The 8,039-nt window shown below is 43.9% G+C and overlaps 1 long non-coding RNA gene across 1 annotated transcript in view; it reads right to left on the bottom strand.

Moving 5' to 3' along the window:
- Positions 1-612: 612 nt before the first annotated feature.
- The window catches only part of LOC137435486 (uncharacterized), a 49,987-nt gene continuing 42,560 nt past the window's right edge, over positions 613-8,039 (bottom strand). Inside the window, exon 3 of the long non-coding RNA XR_013624515.1 lies at positions 613-827. This is a non-coding gene — a long non-coding RNA (uncharacterized LOC137435486). The remainder of the gene's footprint in view (positions 828-8,039) is intronic.

Here is an 8,039-nt window from a genome sequence, read left to right as displayed (position 1 = left end):
GAAATCTTGGAACCAAAGTGATTTGTGAGCAGGACCTTCACCTCTCTATTATTTACTTTAAAGTCTGAACCTAGTTCATTATTCATGCGGCCTCTGACATAACTGAGTTCATAACCATCCCCTTGGCAAAGTCCAGTCTCCATATCTGGCATCACAGCTAACCATGCTCTTTTCTTTGCGTTCATCGGCTGTTTTTGTGTTGGCCTGGCTTTAGCACGATCATATTTTAGTATGTAATTCTTTATACACAAGTTATGGCAGAACAGGTCTGCTCCAAACACGGATTGTTCGTCTTGTAAATCACAAGTGCGGACATATACATCATCCTGTAGAAATACAGTTGCTGCCAAGAGCTTCTTGGCCCTGTCTGTTTCAGAAATTCGAAATTTTTCGTATATACCCTGATGCTTGATATGAGTACATATTACACAACTATGGCTGTAGATGTCACACCGTGGACTAGGAGGTGGCCGAGAGGTAACCTGTGATCGCGCACTACGCATCCCAGGTTCACTTGAAATGTTCACTGCTGACGGCTGATAGCTTGCGTTCCCTTTTTCAATGATTCTATCTAATGTTTTTTCATTGTATACGATTTGTAACATTCATTCGTCATGTGGTATACTTTTAATCTTTTTGCCACACTGTCCTTTCTGATTTCCGCAGCATCGCGAATGCGTTTCCTTCCATTCGAAGTACTGGTGGTTGCGTCAGCTGTTGAAGTTTGGCAAATAATGCACTTCTCAACAGCAGGTGGTTCTGTTGGTGTTGGCAACAACTTTACGCCACTTGTACCAGCCTCCATTCTAAACGAGTGCAGTCATCGCCTGAAAGACACAGGATGAAATCATAAGAAATTAAGAACACAAGAGAATGAGTCATAAAACATAAGATGCCATACATTTAGGTTTTCTACAGTTAACTATGTACAGTGTATACATGTCATAGCATAGCATTCTTGACCTATTTAACTGACAACATTAGCCTAACAGAATATAGTTTCATTCTTTTTTCTGCCTAATAATCTTTTCATAACTAAAACCACTTACATGTATCTGATGTATTGATCACCAATTACTCAGTTTCAAAACACAGTGGAAATATGGATGGGGGTGGATTGGAATTTAAGACATTTCTTTTGTAATGCAAAACATTATTTGTCTCGTAAAACAAAGGAAGTTGTGTGCTGCCACCTATCAGAATATCACACTGGTGCCATCTTGTGGTGAAGGCATAAACTGAAAGTCACTTGCCTTGATTAAAACAAAAACTTCAAGATTAAACAATGTGATCTTTCTCAAAGGATGCATGCCGCTTGACATGCGCTGGCAACGGAATTCGATTAAAGTTGACCTTTGACCTTGGGCCTCCTACTTACAGAGCAATAAGGGTTAAAGCTAAAGAGCATAGGAGAATTCTTGATAACAAAAACTGTTCATATGCACCTTCATATTGCTAACAAATGGTCCCAGCATGACAGCGTACTTTGTATGCCCAAGGACTTGAAAAAATTCCACCTTTTAAATTTATGACATTTTTCAATTGATATTATGTAATAAACTTAGGCATTAAAAGGCCCCAAATGCATCTCAAAATAATAGGTAGCATCTATTCTAAAAGTTTCATGCATCAGAAATGTAAAAGCGAGTAAATCCATAACTTGGTGGGTATTTTTTTGGAGCAGTGTGAAATTTTCACTTGTACCCGGGTTTTGTGACCTTTTGACCTCTGGTGACCTAATTAACATATTAATTTGCATAATGATTATTGTAATGAATAGAGTACTTAAATACAAACATTTTAATGGGTATTTTGTAGTTCTGTGATTTATACTTCCAAAGTTATTGCGATTTATGTTTCCCCTACCCCTAAATTTTGGTATCAATAGAGCGGCAAAGGGCGTGGCTAATGACGTCATTTCCTCGGTTACTGCCGGGTTACCAAAAGTCTACCCAAACTTTTTTGATATGTCTCATGATCTACTTCAATATTATGAAGAGTAACTTAGGGCACATCTCATGCACATGGGGACCCCCTCAGCCAGTGGATTAGAAGTAACTAATCATTTAATTGATTCATCAAAAAACAAAAATAACGTTTTTGTCAAAGCACTTTCTCACTATTGTGCTGAAATCTGAGCTTCTTAGCTCAAAGGATGGCTGAGATATCGCCCTGACAAACAAGAAAACAAAATGAAACAAACAAACAATGGCGCCTGGAGATGGCACAGGAAAGGAGCGGTGTACAGCAACCTTCTGAGGAACGTTTTGGGGGTCCCAGCGGGTGTCCTAAGGTCGGTAAGAGGTTTCAGAAATTGCTCAATACAATTATGATTTCTAAATGCAATCGACATGGACCTTGCTCCCAAATCCGGAAGTGAGCAGATGATGACGGTTCGCTGGTTTGATATCTCGATACAATCGTGAGTTAACATATTTTGATCTATTAATAATATAGTATGAATTTGTGATTGGAATGACGAATGAGGCTGTTTGGAATGAAAATATAGAGATATTGAGTTTAAAGCGGAATGAGGAAATGACGTAAGGGTGTCCATCTGGAATATTCACGGATTCCCCATTTGCAGTTTCACCATTGACTGGATAGAGCAACATTCAGACGGTACGGTTTTTGTCCAAGGCCTTCACAAACCTGATGTCAATGCCTGACATTCGACTGAAGGTGTCAAAGGAATGTGGAATTTATTGGTTCATCATTTGCCATTCGCAGTTTTTGTTTTTTACCCAAGTCATTCACGAACCTGCTGTCCATGCCTGAAGTCAAAAAAAATTAATACAGTACTTACAATATTTGCTAACTGCTAACTGGTGTCCCCACCCATATCAGACTATCCTCCTCAACTAAAGTATTGTCGCGCAACTCCAGTTAACACCAGAGTCGCGGATAGCCTAAACGGTCTTATTCGGAGGCAACTACCAAACACGGATCCGGCTAAATGTCGCGCAGGAGGAAGAAGGAAAATGGAGGCTGCGGCAAAAGCTTACCTTCAGCGCACCGACGTAGCTCCGGTCCTGTAAGGGGATTAACTCAAGCGGGCACAGGTGTCACGGGGAATAGAAAATAATACAAGGGTTTATTACAAATAAAAGCAAGGACAGGAAAAAGCACGTGCCGGTAATAAAATATCCTAATCGGGACGTCCCCACACACAGATTTTGGATACGAGACGAGGGGATAATTAATAAAAGAACACGTTCGTCGTGTAATTGGGAAAGGTAATGTAGTGTGCAGTCTTATCTGTCTGTAGTCTTGCGTGTAACACGGCCCCGCTCGCATGCCACCAGGCCCCGCTCCAAGCCTCTCGCTGCTCCCACGAGGTCCGTGCACCAAGCTCCAAAGCACCGCTCCAAGCACCAGCACCACTCCAAGCACCACGAGGTCCCACAGCAGGAAAAGCACCGTGCGTCCAACGCAGGCTCGCGGCTCCAAGCGATGTCGACCCTCAACTCGAGCACGAACACAGAAGGACGGCAAAGGGGGAAAGAGAGCGCGAGTCCACTAAACGCCAAGTGCCACTTCGAGCCAAGTTCAAACCAACGAAGCAACTCTCACAATTCTCTCCCTGTCCAAACTCCACTGCTGGCCAACTCCTCTGCTTGCCAACTCACTCACTTTACTGTGTCTCAAGACTCACTCGGCGCAAGACCCACTGCCGCGCAACTGCTCTCAAACAACTGCCGCGCAACTCACTCTCAACCAACTCACTAAAACCAACTCTCTCAAACCAACTGCTGGCCAACTCAATCCAGACGCAACTGCTCTGAACCAACTGCCACGCAACTCACTCACTCCACAAAAGTCCTGCCGCCCTTCGTATCACTCACATCAGCCTTGGCGCGCCACCCAATCAGTGGCCTCCACCGAATCGCAAACCTATGGTGTCGTCGTAGCACGTGGCACTCGAGGTGGAGAGGCCTGTCGGAGGTGTAAATGGCGGCGGCCATTATCGGCGGTGTCCCGGCCTGGTTTCCTTTTGCCGGTTCTCTTTCACAGGCATGCCAGGGGAGGGCGTTATTTAGTGTTGTAGTAAAGGTCCTTCCTACGGTGTCTACAGGGTATACGTGCCAAAAGGGACAAAGGTTTGGCTAACCAGGTGAGGACACACAGAGGCGCTACTCTTTAATCCCTAACTCTACTTAACACACGAACCTCCTGGTAGGTTCACAAGTATACATCTTAACCCGACAAACGCATACACATACTAACTTAAAGGTACATAGTGGGTTTTACCTATCACGACATCTCGAAGCATGTTACCTACTCAGATCTAGCTGCTCTACATATCGCTACCACATCGACATAACAGTATCAACCAAGCCTGGCTATGCCATTGTTACACGATCAGTCTTGTTATTTTTAATCTGTAAATATATTTTAGTTATTATCGATGGAAAGGTCAGTCAGCATTTTTCGATGCTGCTTCATGCTTCCTGGAATGTTCAAAGCCGTTTCGATGCATCGTCATCCCGACCTTTTATGAGTCTCTTCTGCAACGACATCACTGAGTGGGAACTTCTGTTTTTTTTTAAAGGTTGCTGATTTTCAAGGTGGGGTTGTATCTCACAAACAAATAATTACCAGAAATACTTCTGTAGGGTGGAACTATCATGACCAGAATGGTCATTTCTGTGCTTTTGTGTCATATCGTTTCGAAACCACTGACGTCAACCAAGTCACCTGAAATTCAAACCAAATGACAATGTGGTGATTCATCAAGCTACCTCTTTCTTTCGAGAAGAGAAATTCAAGAGGCTTCCACTTCCTGGAAATTCAAGAGGCATCTCTCTCTCTCTCTCTCTCTCTCTCTCTCGCCCCCTGCTGGCTGTCAGTGTTGTTGGGCGTGGCAAGATGGCGGCTGCCTACTGTGTGTTGTGAGTGCTCCGTTTTCTGGTGGTTTTTCCTGCTCCCAATTCTCTGCTCCTTTGTGTCCTCGCTTGTGTTTGTGTTTGTGTCCCAGGTTTTCCCTTCTGTATTTGAGACGACAGAGAGAGAGAGAGAGGGAGCGCGCATGGTAAGTTCTGTGTGCTTGGCCTAAACAACCTTGTGTTGCTGGGGCCTGCGTTCTGCTTGCCGTGCTTTGAAATAGCGACATTTTCTGTCGGTTTTTCATTTTCGAATTTTTGATTTATTATTATTATTATTTCCTTTTTACCTTCGCCAGTGAATTCTGCTCGCGACAGGTCTTTTTTCCCCTTGTTTTCAGCTATGGCAAACAGTCGTTTGCAGAACAGCATTTACGAGTCACTTACTCGTAAAAATGGGGTAATAGTTAGTCCACCCGACGGGGTTCGGGTCGATGACGTCGTGATGGGCTTGGGTGAACTCGTTGGTTTTGAAAATGTGTTAGCAGCTTCAAAGATGAACCAACGAGTTGTTGTTTTTCTTTCCGAGGAGCGCTATGTCGCTCAGGCGGTTGAAACTGGTTTGTCCTTACCGCCAGATATTTTCTTTAACGTTAGTATGTTGGACTCACCGGCGGTGAAAATCACTTTATCTAATTTACCACCTTTTGTTAAAAACGAACAGATTTTGTCCGTTTTAACACAGTTTGGCACCGTGGTGTCAAAAATCTCCATGATTCCCTTCCGTTTGGGTTCGGATTCTACAGTCCGCCATATCATGTCCTTCCGGCGGCACTGTTACATGGTGTTAAAAAACAATGCTCAATCGCTCAATGCCTCAGCTACGTTGGTCGTTGAAAATCGAAATTATCGAATGTACATCGCAACAGAGACAATGACGTGTTTCACGTGTGGTGCCTTCGGACATTTAAAAGGTGCTTGTCCGAAGTGTATATCCGGTGGCACATCTAGACAGTCAGGAACAAATGCCGATCCTAGTGGCACATCTAGACGGACAGAACCAAATGTCGATCTTCGCAATGATAAATGGCGCGTCTGGGACGGCAGATCAGCCTTCACATTCGAGCGCGGAAATCGATAATTCACCGGCTGATGACGCGGATTTTACTACCGTGTCCTCCAGGAGGAGTTATAAAAGAGGAAGCGGTAATGAGGACATACAGGCGAGCGTTATCGAAAAAGATAGCGCCGTCGAACGAACGTAATGTTTCTCTTTTAGAAACAGAAGCTCCTGCAGCTGGTCTTCTGCTGCAGAATAGGTTCAGTGTGTTTGCTGAAATGGAAGAAGACGTTTCCGTTCATTCCTCTCATGAACAAGGACCAAGCGCAATGCCCCAAGATGTTGTGGTAACCACCCCGGTTACTGAAACTAAAGTCAAGAACCACAAACCTGCTCTCGTCCCGCGCCCTGCTGACGATGAAGTGTCTGAGGTAATGGAGGCAGAAGAAGTAGCAGCTCCAGAAGGAGAGTGCAAAGCCTCTGATATAAAAACGTTAATCCCTGTTACGGTTTTTAAAACTCCCGCTGTGGAAACAGCTGCACCTTTAGTAGAAGACGATATTCCCGTTATGAGAGCATCGGTTTCGGTGTGTGGGGGAAAAAATGAAGACCTTTCGGATTACGACTCAGATGGGGCCTCGTCGCTTGCCTCTAGTGCTAGTAGCGAGGTCTGGAATGACCCAGCAATAGCCAAGGAACTGGAGGGTGATGATGATTTATCACCCACGGAAATTCTAAAGTTTCTTCAGGATACCTTTCGAAAGAAAAAGGTTAAAATTATAACCTTCTTCCCGAACCTGTCTGGTTTTATAAACTCCTCAAGACGTCTCCTCCTTAAGGCTGAACAACTTGGTGTGACTGAGTCACAAGTATTTCGCCTTAGAAAGTGTGTATTGAAAGCTCGGAAAGAGCTACAAGCACACCCTAACTTCCCTTTACATGATAAACCTTCCCTACCTACACCATGACCTTCTCTGTTGTAACTTTAAATATAAATGGGGGACGTTCACCCCTGCGTAAAGCTCAGGTAAAGTTGCTTGTCGAGCAAAAACATTTCGATGTTGCTCTTTTGCAAGAGACAAGATGTAGCTCTTTGTGCATGAGCGAATGGACTCGCATCATGAAAGGACAGTGGTTCTTTAGTAGCTTGACCTGTCCTAGTGCTGGAGTGGCTATTTATTTAAATCCTTCTTTCTGTCCTGAAAATGTCACTTTTAAGGAGATTACTAAAGGGCATTTAGTTTCAGTTAATTTCTTTTATAATGGTTACAAACACACTTTAATAAATGTATATTCACCCAGTACGAGCACAGAAAGATTAGTTTTTTTCACACAGTTAGAAATGTCCCTCACACACCTTGATTTTGATGGTCTTGTTTGTCTGTGTGGGGACTTTAATTGCACACTGTATCCCACCCTTGATCGTAATGGAGAAGAGCCCCACCCATCAAGTACAACACCCTTAAAGAGAGCATTGTCCAAATTCTCCCTTATGGATGTATGGAGACTCCAGAACCCATCTGCACGGCAATACACGTGGTGCCGATGTGCAAATGGCCGGTTATCTCTTGCAAGGCTAGACAGATTTTACATCAATAATGACTCTCTAAATGTCATAGACCATGTTGACGCCACCCCAAGTGGTTTTTCGGACCATCACATGGTTGTTCTTCATATACTCTCCCCGGCTCGAAATCGTGGCACTGCCCATTGGACCTTCAATGTGAGTTTTCTGCAAGATGACGCTTTTCCTGTCGCCTTCCGAGCCTTTTGGGAAGCTTTACTACTACGGAAGCCTTCCCAATGGTGGGACAATGCGAAAACCCATATTAGGACCTTTTGCCAGCAATATAGCTCCTTTTGTACAAAGAATGAATCTGCGCTGCAATCTCTAATTGCCAAAGAAATATTGTCTCTCCAGTCAAGCCTTCCAGCTCCCAGTGCCGAAAGGACTAGTTCTCTAATAGCAACGAAGAAAGCACTCCTTGCTCAACTCTGTGCAAAACAAGCCAGAGGGGCTCTAATAAGGCTACGAATGGAGAACTACAGCTCTATTGATACTCCTTCCAAGTTTTTCTTTGCTTTGGAAGCACGAAAAAAGAGAAACCAGCAAATAACTTCGCTGCAGGCACCAGGAGGCCGAACAACACACGATC

Source organism: Myxine glutinosa, chromosome 9, assembly GCF_964187855.1.
Source record: "Myxine glutinosa chromosome 9, kmMyxGlut1.1, whole genome shotgun sequence".
NCBI classification, from domain to species: Eukaryota; Metazoa; Chordata; class Myxini; order Myxiniformes; family Myxinidae; genus Myxine; species Myxine glutinosa.
This window is presented reverse-complemented; position numbering and strand designations above follow the sequence as displayed.